Below are 15,462 nucleotides of genomic sequence, written 5' to 3' on the forward strand. Positions count from 1 at the left end.
TCTAATAAATCAGTTAAGTACCTTTATAGACAATTTGTTAATCAGGCAGATACCAATATAGCAATCAGACTTAAAAAAAAAAAAAGACAAAAAAAGGCATTTTCAAGCCTTTTCCTTTTGCCAATTTATCAGTTCTGTGATCTGAATATGTGAGTATAGATCAAATGTAAACCTAATTTCAACTCAAATCTTAATGGCTTCAGATTGTTTCTGTCTGATCTCTCTCATGACAAGATGCCAGCTGGTGTCCCTGCCTTTAATCTGATTAATTGGAAACTATCTGTGGTGGCCCCTGGTCAAGAGTGTGTGTGAGGCCTATTGATGTGCTAACATGGCATTCCTATCACATGCTGCATGATGACACAGATTCTTACAGTCTTCCAATGGGATAATCCCACATGTAATCCTAATCTCAATCTCCAACCATTAATCTCAAACCCAGACCTGATTAAAAGATCAAACATGGCTCAGAAATACTCTAATCAAGGCTCCCTCACCGTGGCATCCCATATCAATTTACATTGTATAATAATATTTTGCATCTCTTCTACAATCAGTTAATTATCTAGACTCATAATACACTTTAGCAGATGTGAAAGAACCTTCAACCAGATTGACCTTTCACAAAAAAAAAACTAAACAACTAGTTACTCACCCTCACCATTATTTTTGCATCATTGAAGGATGAATATACACAAGCGCGAATGAGATTCTAAAAGATGATTTAGTAAAAAAAAACAGATCGATTTGGGTCTGTTTCTCATGCACAAAGCTATTGTAAGCATTGAAAAATGAAGTATGAGTCATGCACTAGTTTATAGTGCTCTTTTCTCTTTTTTGACAACTTGACAAGAAAGTAAATGATGACAGAATTTAAATTTTTTGGGTGAACTATTCCTTTAAGCATTGATGTTTGATGTTCTACTAAAGGTTCCTGAGCTACAAACAGATTAACAGTACATGTTAATGTGTGTGTGTGTGTGTGTGTGTGTGTGTGTGTGTGTGTGTGTGTGTGTGTGTGTGTGTGTCTGAATGGAACAGAGTGTGAGTGTGTGTGTGTTTAATGCCCTTGCTTTGGTGTCAGTAAGCATGTGTGTGTGATAAATGCACTCCGCTTGTCAGATTTGAGATTCTCATTAGTCTGAGCAAGAGGCCATTACTCCTCTGCTTCAGTGATGTGTGTTGTGTGTGGTGTATGTGGTGTGTGTGTGTGTGTGTGTGTGTGTGTGTGCGTGCGTGTGCGTGCGTGTGCGTGCGCGTGTGTGTGCGGTGGTCTTCTGAAACCAGAAGACAAAATCTGTACTCTGATTTTAGTTGTACATTTCTAAATGTAAACTGATTTGGAAAACCATTTACCTAACACTTGTCAAAAAGTACCCAATACCATAATTAGCTTCTCTCTTTTTTTTTTTTAAGTATGTTCACATATTTATTATAACCAAGTCGCATAGAAATGTATGCATTTTATAATAACATCAAAAAATTAGTAACAAGTGGATTTGAATTGAATTGGCCACACTCCAAAGGAAGCTGAATTGCAATGACAACAAGATAAATTTACTGGATAGCAAATCAAAGAAATTTAACAGGTAATGACATTCTGGGAAATGAATCGTTCTTCTGTCCGGGTCTATGTCTCTGTCTGTCTGTAAAGACTGTAATAAAATATTTTTTTATAGTTATTAATGGTTTTTAGTAAAACGTTTTCTAAAAGTTTTTTTTGGGGTGAAAATACATTTGGGTTATGAGTTTATTGGATTGATATGAATTTATTTTTATTTCCAATTCAATTCCTGAATGTAATAGATTTAAAATTAACTGAAATTTAAACATTAATATTTTTAGTAGACAAAAGTTTTCAAAAATGTTGATGGTTTATGGTCCAGAACGACAGATAGAATGGCAGACAGGCACATAGAATGAACAAACGAAAGAAGAAACGATAGAACGAACAATAGAACGAATGATTGATCGATAGAATGAACGAACAAACAAAAGATCGATAAAACAATAGATAGAACGACAGACAGAATGATAGATAGAATGACAGATAGAACAACAGATAGAACGATAGATTGACAGATAGATAGAGATTATCATATTTAACAAATTCACTTTTGTGGACCTGAGTGGAAGAACAGTTAATTAACTAGAATACATTACCCTTTTTTAATTCCTCTGCCTGTTATACCATTTCAACATTTTGTGGGGTGTGGAGAATTCAATTCAAATGAATTCTCATAAATTGAAAGGAAGCCAGTTCTTCAAATCTTTTGCACAAACATGTTGTGTTAGACAGGGAGAGAGAGAAAAAGACAGGGCACAATCTACTTGAGTGCAGAATCCCTCTGTATAGAGTCAACCAAATTGAATCAATACATAAAGGCAGCGAGGCAGCGTCTGGTCACGACTGGGGTTTTAGTAGTGGCACCAGAAGTCATATACACACACACATGCGTACAGACACACTCACACACACACACACACACACACTGGTCATCTAAACACAGCAATTTTAAGACATCTCGATGGCTTAGACTGCCACCGTATCGCTGTAACATGAAACTTACCGCAGACACACAGAAACTCAGCACGTACATTAGTCTGACGCAGATACAAGCCCGTATCCCACAACCACCAACATCATTTACGGCCCTCAGATACGGCTCTCCCCAGAGGGAGCTCGGATCTATTGGCTCTCACGCTACACGCAACACAGAGCTTATTTCCAATGAGAACAGAGGCCGGAATATGCTTTGAAATCCCAGCGATTGCGACACAAGCCTGGAATTGGAATATTACGAAACACAAAGAAGAAAGGGGGGCACGGAGACACCAAAGAATATGAGCAACAAATCGATGAGAAGGGAAAAAAATTGAGTGAATAAGAAACAGAGAATGGACTAGTGGGGTGCTGTGGTTAGAAATGGAGGCTATTTAGGGCTCGGCTGATATTTCTCAATCCTCCTCTATTGAGTCAAGAGCAGACTGTTATGAGACACCGAGACGTTTCCCAGACTCTCAGGTGTGATGGATGGATATTTCAGCCAGTAAATATTGCACATGCTGGAGGTTATATATTTTCCAGCAAGGACAATTCAAGCAGGTCTCGCTGAGTCCCATGGATGTCGTCCTCAGTGTCCAGAGCTAATTATATAGTAAGGAGAAGGGGATCGGAGCACAGTCAGACCTTGAGAAACGCTCAGATCTCCAGAGTGTCAGTCCTATCAACAGATCAAAAGCCTGAGTCTACCACAACACACCCTCGGGCGACGAGGGACCAGTGGATGAAAACCAAACAGGCCGGTTGAGACCGCTATGAGGGCAGTGTATGTTATGTATTCTTCTGTGGCACACAGTAAAGCCAATTATATTTTCTCATTAAAATGTCAGATCTGCAACAGTGTTACTTTAGGGTTTTCTCAACGCTACTGAGTGAAGTGCAGGGACCACAAAGAAGTATTTTCAAGACTTTCTAACTTTCTCCATTGTTAATGTTCCTTGCTGTTTTCTCTCAGTGATAATTAGGGCCAAAACAAGTAGTTGTGATTATCGACAATGAAAATTTGTTGGCATTTTAATTGTCAAATAGTATTCATGTGACCAAACGTAAAATATATATAGAAAAAAAAGAAAAAAAAAAGTGCTGTAACCCGAAAGCCTGATGTAGCTGGATATAGTCCAGAAACGCTACAAATAATGTAAATAAAGTAAAGTGTGGGGAGAAATTACAGACTAAAATGTTGTCATATGCACTGCATGTAAGATAGAGAACAACTTGCATGATGTTACAGCATCCTAAAAAAGGGAAACACCCCACCCCCTTTTATCAATAATGCAGCTTGGTAAATATTATATATTTAGACATTTGACATTACTAGATATATAATATGTAGTCGATATTTTATATTTAAGGAAAGGAAAATGCTGCCTACTTTAAGAGTGAGAGTATACTTTGGTGAAAAAAAGAATTTAAATAAAAATGTGGAATATTACATAGACTTAAACTTTCATTAAAAAAACTCAAATATTTTTTTTACTTAACTCTACACTAAAAAAAAGTTAAAGATTTCGAGAATAAAGTTGCAATGTTTTAAGAATAATTTCATAGTAGGATTTTCAGAATGCAGTTTAAGTCCTGGGAGAGAAAAAAAGTCATTATTTTACATCAACATTATAACATTAGCGTAAAATATATATATTTTTTGTAAATAAATAAATAAATAAATAATAATCTCATAATGTTACAACTTTAAAATTTGATGACTTCCTTTCTGTAGGCCTACTATAAGATTACTCTCTATACACTACAACTTTATTCTTTCAATTCTAGATTATTAAATATAAATAAAATAAATAAAAACCAATAACTAAAAAACACTAAACATCTTCATATAATTCAGTGAAGGCCTATTAAATGGTATTTCCAGAAGATGGTTTTATCTTCTTGACATGCCTAATAAAAACTCTCCTAAAAAGACTAAAAAGAAACAAGGCAAAATCTGAAAAATCAGAACTCTAAAACTCTTAAATTAGCTGCCAAATGTTTGATTAATCATTAGATTTTCATTAGATCATAAGATTTTCATTATATGCTTAGTTGAATCTCTTCATAGTACACCAAATTACAAAGTTCAAATAAAATGCTGTGCATGAGGAATCCAGGGGTCTGGTTATGCCCTAAATAAAATCATCTATAAAAGTCATCTCTTGCCAATTATTTTGGACCCAGGGCCAAGTCTAAAAGTAGAGCGCTATGTTTTATTCTGCTTATCTGTGGAAACAGTTCAGGTCAATAAGATATCCAACCCACAACAGAGGACTGATTGACATTCTTTAAGGAAAAAAAAACCCCTCTTCTTTTGGTGTGAAATGTGAATAATGCAAATGCACCGGGGCCACATTTTATCTGCGGTCCAGGTCGAGGGAGTCGAGCGTTATTAAAGCAGCATTGTGACTTTAGTAGAATGTCAGTGGAAGCATCACACGTTACCTGCTGCAAGACTTAACATTACATTAAACAGTGTGCGTCCACGCTTCGACTCACTCACGCTCAGACATCGGCTCCATGAATATTATAATGTGACCCGTGGGGCATAAATGCAGTGCGAGTAGCAGAGGAGTAAAGGGCCTGGCTGCCAGTTTCGATGTCCGGTCCAGCCACAATGGACACCGCTTCATGGATGCTTTTATTGGGATATCTGAATCGTGCTGACAGGGAAAGCACTGACTAAAGCATGTCAGCGAGGGCCAGGGGCCTGACCGTGAGTGTGCAGATGAATGTGATTGCGATTGCTCTCACGTGTTGTGCGATTGAAAAAAAGGCCGACAGAAGAGAGATAAGGGGAGGGCAAGAGGTAAGAGTGATTCAATGTGTCTCTATCGTACAATTATCAGATGAGAGGGTGTGAATGTCTCGCACTCAGACCAGAACCCTTTGCGCATAAAAAGCACTTCTCCATGTCTCCACGCACATTAATCACAAGCTTCTGTTGCTCTTCTGAGCCCCTTTGTTAACACTTTACACCGTGTTAACAAAGGGGCTTCAAAATCATTCTGTTTTAAGCAGACTAACACGATGGTGGATGTGAAAAACACTTAAACGATAAATGATTGATTAGTTGCATGACGTTAGATGAATAATGCATCCCTCTGTAGTGGTTTATAAACCTTATGTAATACATCTCACTAACTGAACACGAAGCATTTCAGCTTTCTTATGTGCACTCCTACCCCTGCTCGCCACAGCTCAATTTGCAGTATCACGGTTGCCATCTAACCCTCTGCAGGCATCTGAAATGGCATCTCGCTTCGCTTCCACAGCATTCGGCGAAGACCGGGAGGAGTTGAGAATCATCGCATCCCTGGGAGGAGAGGAGGAGGGGAGGGACATCCAGCTAAATGCATTTATCTGCTGTTGGCAGCTTTTCAAGCCCACAGCTGAGGCGAGATCAGACAAGAGCGAGTGTTAGCGATCCCTTTGTGGGCCGATATGCGGGTCATTCCTGTTATGCAGCACACTGTCATGATCCCATCAGATACAGTACCGTTCAAAAGTTTAGGGACAATACGATTTTTTTAATGTTCTTGAAAGAAATGCTCATCAAAGCTGCATTTATTAAACGAATAAGCATTATTGGATCAAATGTTATAGTAATATTGTGAAACATTATTGCAATTAAAAACGGTGTTCTATTCAAATATATTTAAAATGTTTAATTTATTCCTGTGAGGGCAAAGCTGAATTTTCAGCATCATTACTCCAGTCTTCAGTGTCACATGGTTCTTCAGAAATCATTCTAATATGCTGATTTGGTGCTTATTATTTCTTTTTTTCTTTTTTTGTGGGAACCATTCAGCATTGCCATCACAGGAATCAATTAAATTTTGAAATATATTAAAATACAAAAGAGTTATTTAAAATTTCATTATTTCACAATATTAAATGCAGCCTTTGTGAGGAGCATAAGAAAGAGAAGAAAAAAAAACGTATCGACCCCAAACTTTTGACCGGTTGTGTTTGTTGTGTGTACATGAGAGACAGGATGCATGTTATGAAGCTTTTATGCCATGGAGACGAAGTCGAGGAGGAAGCCAGACAAATCAAGTATGAAGTGTTGAAAAATAAGAGGGAACTTGACAGATCAAAGAAGAGAAATCAACCAATCAGAAACGTTCTCCAGGTCTTCAGACATCCTTCTACCTGAAGAGAGTGAGAGCCTAGAAGGTTCTGTCTGGGTTGGAGAGAAAGACAGTCCTATCGAATGCACTTCAGGCAGTATAACTCTAGGATGTGGTGCTCTTCTCACAGAGGGGAATTCTTTGTCCTTCATGGTGAGATTTAGAACCAGAGGAGACACTAACAACTCACTGAGGTCTGGGGATGTTTGAAATAAAGTAATGAAAGAATCCTGCATTCAGGATCTCTTGACAAACATCTGAGCGGAGTTAATGCACATTTGGTTTTCGGCTAGATTCACGAGGATTCACATATCGACACACTACACGGCTTGTCTCTGTCTCTTTGGTGGTTGCGAATGCCCCAAAGGAGGCATGTGAGAGACATCCAGGACTGACAGACCTGATCCTGGATCAGCAGTGGGGGAATCTCGACGGATGAGTCGCATCAGAAGATCAATACACCACTTAATGGTGCACTGTTGCTGAATAACAATGGGCCGTGAGAAAGCTTTTTACTCACCACCTCCCAGCTGACCAGCTACAGCACATACTTACTTTAGCAGACTGTTATGGGTGCTAGATGTCTGGAATGATGTTGCGGTAAGGTTGCAAAGAGCTTTCGATGATATCTCAGTCAGGTATTAAGAAGGTTTTTGCAAACATGCTGCAAGGTCTGTTGAATTGAATACACAAAACAAATTGAAACATGCTCAATATTAGTTCGCTAGGAACGTCTATATTCATCGACAGGATTCAGGTGAGTTAGGAGGTTGCTCTAGAGGGCTACTCCAAAACCATCACAGGGGTATAGATCAGGGGCTTGTAACCTCAGGCACACATACCAGTATTTACACACTGAAGGGGAAACTCGGACATAAATGAAGTGAGAATAACATTATGTGATTGTAATTTCATTTAGTTTTCTATGTTGAAGTCATGAGCCAAAATGAACACATACTGACGAATGAGAGTAAAACTGGCTTTGGATTTACAGGTACTTTGGGAACAGAGAACTTAAGAATGAGTTTCATACTTAGTTACGTTTTTACATGCACAATTCAAATCAAAAGACATTATAAATCATCTGCTAACGAAAACATGTCATGACTCGCACATCTAACAGCTTTTACCAGGAAAATTCAGTTTATCTGATGCTTCTGTTCTATACGTATTTCCACTAGAACTCCATATGGCAACACATATGTAGATTATTGCTCACATGAATAATATAAGGTAATTAAAAATTCTTATGTGATTTATCCAAATTAAACATGTCAAAAAGTTTGTTGATCCCAGATACACTAGAGAATTGACCATTTAATATGTCATGGATGAAAATCAGCCTGTGTTGGGAAGAAAGTTCAATACGGTTGTTGGCATATTGCATAATGGATGTTGATCATTCACTCAATGAGACATTGAAAACTCTTTGTGTTCAATTGGCTGATCGATCAACAATATGGCATATTGAACATACTATACTTCAGTCCCTAGCAGCCTCTGTTTCAAAGACACCAAATTAAATATGGCATTTACTTTGACCAAAGTCTATAGCTGAATCAAATTCGCCATCTCTTGAGATCTTTTAGCTCAGTTAATAACTTCGCTCTCAGTCAGTGTGGATTTGCACAATATGGTCTATATGAGTCTATATTATAAAATGTGTAAAAGTGACTGGTTATAATCCAGTGGTTGCCCATCACTAGTTGTCATGACAAGACAGGAGGAGCAGCAGCAATGCGGATTACAGAGGTACAGTGTGTGTGTGTGTGTGAGAGTCGTTTGGGTATCTATTAGGATTACAGAAGCAAGACGTGTGTGACTCTAGAGGATATAATTTTGTCAGAGTCAGAGTTCTGCTATGGGGTCACCCCTCCTTGGAGCCATCTGCTTCCTCCTGCCTGTTAGTCTCAGGGCAGTGAAGCTCAGAACTCAAACAGGCCCCGGGGGACAAACACACACACATAAATACACTGAAAATAACTAGACGCTGGTGGTTAGGAACCAGGAAGTGATTCCTGAGTGCCAATCTGCTGGCGAAAATGTGAATTTAACCCCAAGCTTTTACTGTGCAGCCAAGTGCTTCCCTGTTGGAACCAATCTGATGATTAGGTTTGTGTAGTCGACCTGGAGTTTGCATGAATCCTACTTCATGTAATGCATTTTAAAAGGCACGCTTAAAGGGATTGTTCACCTTAGAAATAAAATTCTGTCATCATTTACTCATCCTCATGTAGTTTAAAGCTTGTATGACTTGCTTTCTTCTGTGCAACACAAAAGAAAATATTCTGAAGAAAGTCAATACTGTTTTGGACCCCATAGACTTTCATTGTGTGGACAAAAAAAAGTCTTCAAAATATCTTTTTGTGTTCTGTAGAAGAAAGTAAGTCATACAGGTTTTAAACTACATGAGGGTGATTAAATAATGACAGAACATTCATTTTTGGGTGAACTATCTCTTTAAGTAAATGCTAAATCTCAAACTATTTCAGTTATGCATTATCATTCCAAGCCAAATCATTATAACAGGGTTTTTCAGTCATATAGAACAAGAGAGAATATGTGGAATATGCTATTGTAGACTTTAAACAGCACACATACAGTCCAATCATTGTATTCAAGCCTAAAGTGCCGTTCCAGATGACTGCTCAGAAATTTCCTATTCACTGGGTGAGATTTTGCTATTCATTGTAGCCCCGCTGTGGTGGGCAACAATGAGGCAGAATGAGTCAGAGTATTAGATGGTCGCAGAATCAAAGTCACAAGGCCGCCAAAGAGTCAGAGAATCAGCTATCCGCTGATCACAGCAATAAAAGACTGAGAAGCCACTCTTCTCACATTGCAGAAAATCCCACTTACTGTATGTTTGAATATGTGGTGCCAGAGATGAAGAGAAGAGAAAAGGGATTAAAAAAAACTAAAAACATGCACAAGCATTTGAACTAAACTACCCAGAACCTGTTTCGTTTGGCGTGCACCCAGAGTGCAAAAAAGCTTTCTCACCTGACCTTTCACAAAGTTGGTATGAGCCTTTCCAGTGGCACGTTTCCAGACCTGCAGGGCTCAGCTCTATACCAGATCTTCCACAATACAGAGAGAACCTCTGGGATAAACAGTATGATGCAATTTGACTGAATACCACTCCAAGTGATTCTCTGTGGCCATCAATGACCTTTGGATGAAAATGCGGACTCCAGGACAAAAGGGAAGGATAGAGAGAAATCTAGAATGGGAGTGCTTACGCTGTTGTTTCTGCTCAGAGGGCAGCAGCAGGGAAGAGAAAGAGGGAAAGAGTGAATGAATAATGGTGCTGCTCAAATAATGTGAGGGCATGTCAGTTTTTGAGTGTTTGACCAGAAATACAAAGGTTGTTTCATTTTATGCCAAAAATCTAACATAGATTCCTCTTAAGGGTGGATGGTATTACCAAAATCTTATATTAAACAAGTTTTACATCACGGCAATAGTCTCATGTTTTAGCTATTTGTGCTAGAAATTTAACCCCAAAATTAATTCAAAAAATAACCATGCATGTACAATATAGCCCGTTGTGAGATACAAAGTTGCAATTACTAGAAATATTTAGCAATTGTGAGATTATTATTATGAGAAATAAGTATAATAAAAATTAAGTCAAATTGTGAGATACAATAAATTAACAATTACAATAAGTCACAATTATGAAATAAATAAGGGTGTTTAAATCGAAATCGATCGAAAATAATGCTCAATCTCGATTATCGAATCAAAAAATGGAATCGTCGATGCTGCCACGCCCCCATGTCACGGCAGCTCGGCTTGCCTGTAATAGTTAAAACTCCTTTTCTCGAGAATATTGAAGCCTTTATTTTAAAACACATTGCAGCTGCACAGCGAGAGCATCATATCTCGTCTGAGCGAGCTGATTGTCTGTGCTGCGGCAACTGCACGAACCTATGGCAAGTTAGCAGTGGCGTACGGTCCAATGGGAGCGCATGGCGCCCTGCCAAACTCGAGCGCGCCAATTTGGACGCGGCTGGAGTGTGTAATTCACAAAAAACTCGCCAAAGGATTTTAGGTTTAAATCGACTGAAGCGAAGTACCTGATATGAGCGAAAAAAAGCACGGCAAGGCAAAGCAGTACTCGTTCCCTTATCTCTAAGGGAACCGAGGTTACGCAAGTAACCAAGTAGCCTACGTTCCCTTACGAGAACGTTCTCTCGTACTGCGTTGCAAACGCTGTGGGAACCCAATTTAAAACGCCGTGCTATTCGCCTGTGACTGCTCTGAGGAGTCCAGGGAGCCCCGGGACTATAATAGCCAGGTAATAGGTTATATTGTTTAAGTTTCCAATTGACTGAAGATATAAGTTATTGTTACATTATGTTGTTAATAAACGTTTTAAATTTGACAATGTAGTGTGTGGTATTGCGAACAAAGGTCAGATATTATTATATTGTATAAAAGTCTTAAAATGGCATAGCTTGTGCTTTCAATTAATTTTTTTTAAATCGAGAATCGAATCGAACCGTGACTTTAGAATCGAAAATGTAATCGAATCGAGGATTTGGAGAATCGTGACACCCTTAGAAATAAAATCATATTATTGTCATATTATAGTGATCCAGTAACAAATAAGGAGAAATAGAGCCAATATTGTAAGACGAAAAGTCATTGCGATAAAGTCAGAATTGTGAAATAAAGTCATAATGTTGAATATAAAGTCAAAGTTACGAAAGAAAGTCAAATTGTGAGATGTAGTCATATTGTAAAAAGAATAAATGCTATTTTGAGATATAAAGTCAGAATTATGAGATATAAAATTACAATTTTGAGAAATTATAAAACCTTTTTGTACTTTTTTTTTGCTGGAAACAGGCATCCAAATCATCCAGTAATGTCTATTTGATAATCAAGTGACATCAATATTTTAAAAACGAAAAGGACTTCATTTGAGGATGTTGCAAGCATCACCTTTTATAACAGAGGATACAATTTTTCCCCATTTATACTGTGGTAAACGGCATAGCAGAATCTCTACCAGCTGCTACTGATACACTGTATATAAAACAATGGGCTAATGCAGTAAACTGGATCCATGCGGATCTGAATCTCAGATACCCGTCAATCACGTTTCCTTAACAGCAGATGCAATCCAGCTAGCATGGGTTACATCAGATCTGACAGGTCGATTCACGTTTGTTAGTTCTGCTGATCTCGAACTGATGCTGCGTCTCTGTAAACTGCTGTGTCTACAATTGATTTAGTCTGCCATAACGAAGAGAGGAAATACGAACTGGCGTGTCCATGATGACTGGCAGGAAACCTGAATCACTGTAAAAAGAGAGAGACGAATTCAAAACTCACTGTTATCCTTTCAGCAGAAGAGCAGTGGTGGAAACGCTTTAGCTCTCACTGGTGTCCACGAGGGTAGATGGCGACACCCACAAAGAAGAAAGATATTTTCTGTTTAGATCCTGTGAGAGAGACAGAGAAAAAAAAGAAAAGAAGCAGACATAAATATATTTGGATCTGGCTGTGTTGGAGATTTGTAGACTAATAACCGCTGGTTTGTAGGTGACTCATGTTGGCAGGAAATGTGAACCGGCCAGTGACCCGTGACAGAGGAAGATTCAGAACTCACCACTGCTCAAAAAAAAAAAAAAATCCCTCTTATGCTCGTGCTTTAAAAACAATCTCTCATAAACACACACACGGCATAACTCTAAACAGGACCAGATGTTTCTGCTTGGGAGCTGAACTCCCATCTGTACGCGGAAAAAAGAAAAGCAACAGCAACTTTCCATTCATTAACCCGCTTCTGTCAAAAAAAATGGCAGGAAAATCATGGTGGCAATTTGTGTTTAATACACAAGACGTACTGCAACTCTATGCATTTCTATATGCATCTATCTATCCATCCATTAACCAACATGCGGTTCCTTCAATAGGGGAACATTAAACTTTAATAGAGGGTTCTTTTACAGCGGTGCAGCACTAAAATAGAAAATAGTGCAATTCGTGAGATTGCGAATCACAGATTCAATTAACCGGCTGTGGAATTCCATATTACTGGATCTTTTAAAACCCCCGGTGAGGTTGGGGGGCGACTGGCTGGATTTCCCGGAACACATTCGTGCAAGGCTATCACATTCTGACCGCAGTTAGCCCTGTGAACCGCTAGTGAGTTATCGCATGTGGCTCAGGCATTTAGCCCTCTCACCCTTCTCTTTCCATCACTCATCCCCCCCCCAAAGTCCCAGCCGGGGGGTGGGCGGTTGAAGGGTGAGGGAGGGGGGAGCAGTCATTGCTCACAAGCCTGAAACTTGTGTCTGAACTCAACCATTTATATTACGCTACAGAGGACAGGGTGAACAAAACAAACCATGGCAAAATACACACAGATCTCTTGTCCAGAAAATATAAACATCGATATCAAGCTTTCTGTGCGTATGTGGCACTGGAAATGTGTTACATTTTGGATGGACTTTTCTGAGCCATCTGTTTTACATTAAAGGGTTAGTTCACCCAAAAATGAAAATTCTGTCATTAATTACTAACCCTCATGTCATTCCAAACCTGTAAGACCTTCGTTCATCTTCGGAACACAAATCAAGATATTTTTGATGAAATCCGAGAGGTTTCTGAACCAGCCATAGGCAGCAACGTCATTGCAATTTTCAAGGCCCAGAAAGGTAGTAAAGACATCGTTAAAATAGTCTATGTGACTACAGTGGTTCAACCTTAATGTTATGAAGCGACGAGAATACTTTTTGTGAGCAAAACCCCCCAAAAATAACGACTTTATTCAACAATCTCTTCTCTTCCACCATCATTCTCATACATTGTTGACGTAGTGTATAGTGCAGTGCTTCCTGGTTCTACGTCAAAAATAACGTCTGGGGTCTGGTTCTCGTGGTCTTCGCTGAGCATCTGTGCCGATGGCGGTCTAGAACAAATATTGCCTGACATGTAATCATACCCAGTGCTAAGGCTAAAAGTGAACCTCTATGGGTGCAGTGATACACACTGCATACATCATACATAGTAGCTACATAAATACATAGTACTAAACGAACAGGCGTTTAGCATCATAGCTAGTATTGTATGTTTTAACACGGCTAGAACATTGTATTGACCAATCAGTGGTGTGAATTATAAGTGATGGGGAAGTTACAAGTCATTCATAATTACTACGGATATTTTTCAGCTTCTGTCAAAGCTGAACTGGATTTATACACAAACACACACACACGCGCACACACATTTGCTGTATCCTGTGTTTACGCCTCACACTGTGGAGGGTACAACCGTAGTTCATTCTTGTTTGGCCTGGTGGATGTCATTGGCTCTGTGAATAAGCCAATCCATCAAACACAGTTCATTTGAAATGAAGCTAATGTAACTCTCCAAGCATGAAGTTACACTGCAATAAAATCAATACGGACTGTGGTTGGAGTGTTTCAGTTTTGAAATATGAACTCAAGGATAAAAAAAAGACAACAATGTAGAAACTCTATAATGCCAGTACATCCCCTTTTGGCTAAATTACGCTTTTTATCTCAGTATTTGTGTGCGCTGTGATTTACTGGCAGTCTTACTGGTTCCAGCATTCCCTCTCATGGACTAACTCTGGGTCAGTGATCTAATGGTCACGACAGTATCGGAGCCGTACTGCATCTTGAAAGAATCCAATTCTATCAGTTCCATCCAAAGTATATTACTGTACGTATTTCTCAAGAGCTCTCTCTTTATTGTGACATATTTTCACCTGTTACAGCTAAGGGTAGTCTTAAAGGGACAGTTCACTCAAAAATGATATTTCTATCATAATTTACTTCCCCTCATATCGTTCTAAATCTGTATGACATTCTGAGTAAATAATGAGATTTCAAAATTTTGGGGTAAACTGGTACCTTTAAATCACCTCTGGATCAGACTACTAATCCAGTAAATTGTGTGTTTGTGTGTTTGTAATAAATAAATCTCAGCTGAGTGTCAGCTGTTTATGTTCTACAATGTGATTAGTGTCCTGAAAGTGGGCTGGTCTACACACACACAGAGTTGCTGTTGTTGTAGCAAATGCACACAGAGACATTGCTGACCAGAATTAGGTTTAGCATTAGATGAAGGTTTGGGATAATATTCTATTTAGGCAACATGAGATTTAGATGCACAGTGTAGGGTTAATATTAGGTTATGATTACTTACTACTGGAGATCTGTATTCATTAGGTTTATGATTATTGGTTAGATTTAGGTTTGAGGACATTGAGGATAATATATAGGGTTAGGGTTAGATTAGATTATAGTTAGATAATAACTAGGGTTATACTGTATATATTATATATATATATATATATATATATATATATATATATATATATATATATATATAATATATATATATATATATATATATAATATATATATACACATTGCGTCTCCACTATAAACTCATCCCCATCATCACTTAGGTTAAGTTTTAAAATGTACTGAACATTTGGGATTAGAGCCTTGAGCCGAAAACCATTGATTTTAATAAATCAAGGCTGGCTAAACATATGTAACCTCTAACTTGTGGCATTTGGAAACACTTATTAAATTTATTTCTCTTAAAGGAACAATACACACAAAAATTCGCATATGATAGCTTTGTGTTACAAACAGACTGAAATAAAGTTTTTTAACTGATAATCTTTCCAAAAATTAAAATGAACTACAAAAGTCATATGTACTACAAAACATTATTGATATCAATGGTGCCAAATTACATAAATAATAAAAAAAAATTAGATGAACT

At 38.2% G+C, this 15,462-nt stretch overlaps 1 protein-coding gene across 9 annotated transcripts in view; it reads right to left on the reverse strand.

The window, feature by feature from the left end:
- The window catches only part of sema6cb (semaphorin 6Cb), a 154,784-nt gene that overhangs the window by 71,702 nt on the left and 67,620 nt on the right, over positions 1-15,462 (reverse strand). For 8 of the 9 annotated variants that reach the window (XM_082149745.1, XM_082149737.1, XM_082149740.1 and 5 more), the window contains one exon: positions 12,028-12,137. The exons of the other annotated variant lie outside the window; for it this stretch is intronic. The gene's annotated coding sequence lies outside the window, so the exon portion shown is untranslated. The remainder of the gene's footprint in view (positions 1-12,027; positions 12,138-15,462) is intronic. 9 annotated transcript variants of the gene reach the window in all.

The sequence above is a fragment of the Leuciscus leuciscus genome (genome assembly GCF_965113295.1).
Source record: "Leuciscus leuciscus genome assembly, chromosome: 20".
Classification (NCBI taxonomy): Eukaryota; Metazoa; Chordata; class Actinopteri; order Cypriniformes; family Leuciscidae; genus Leuciscus; species Leuciscus leuciscus.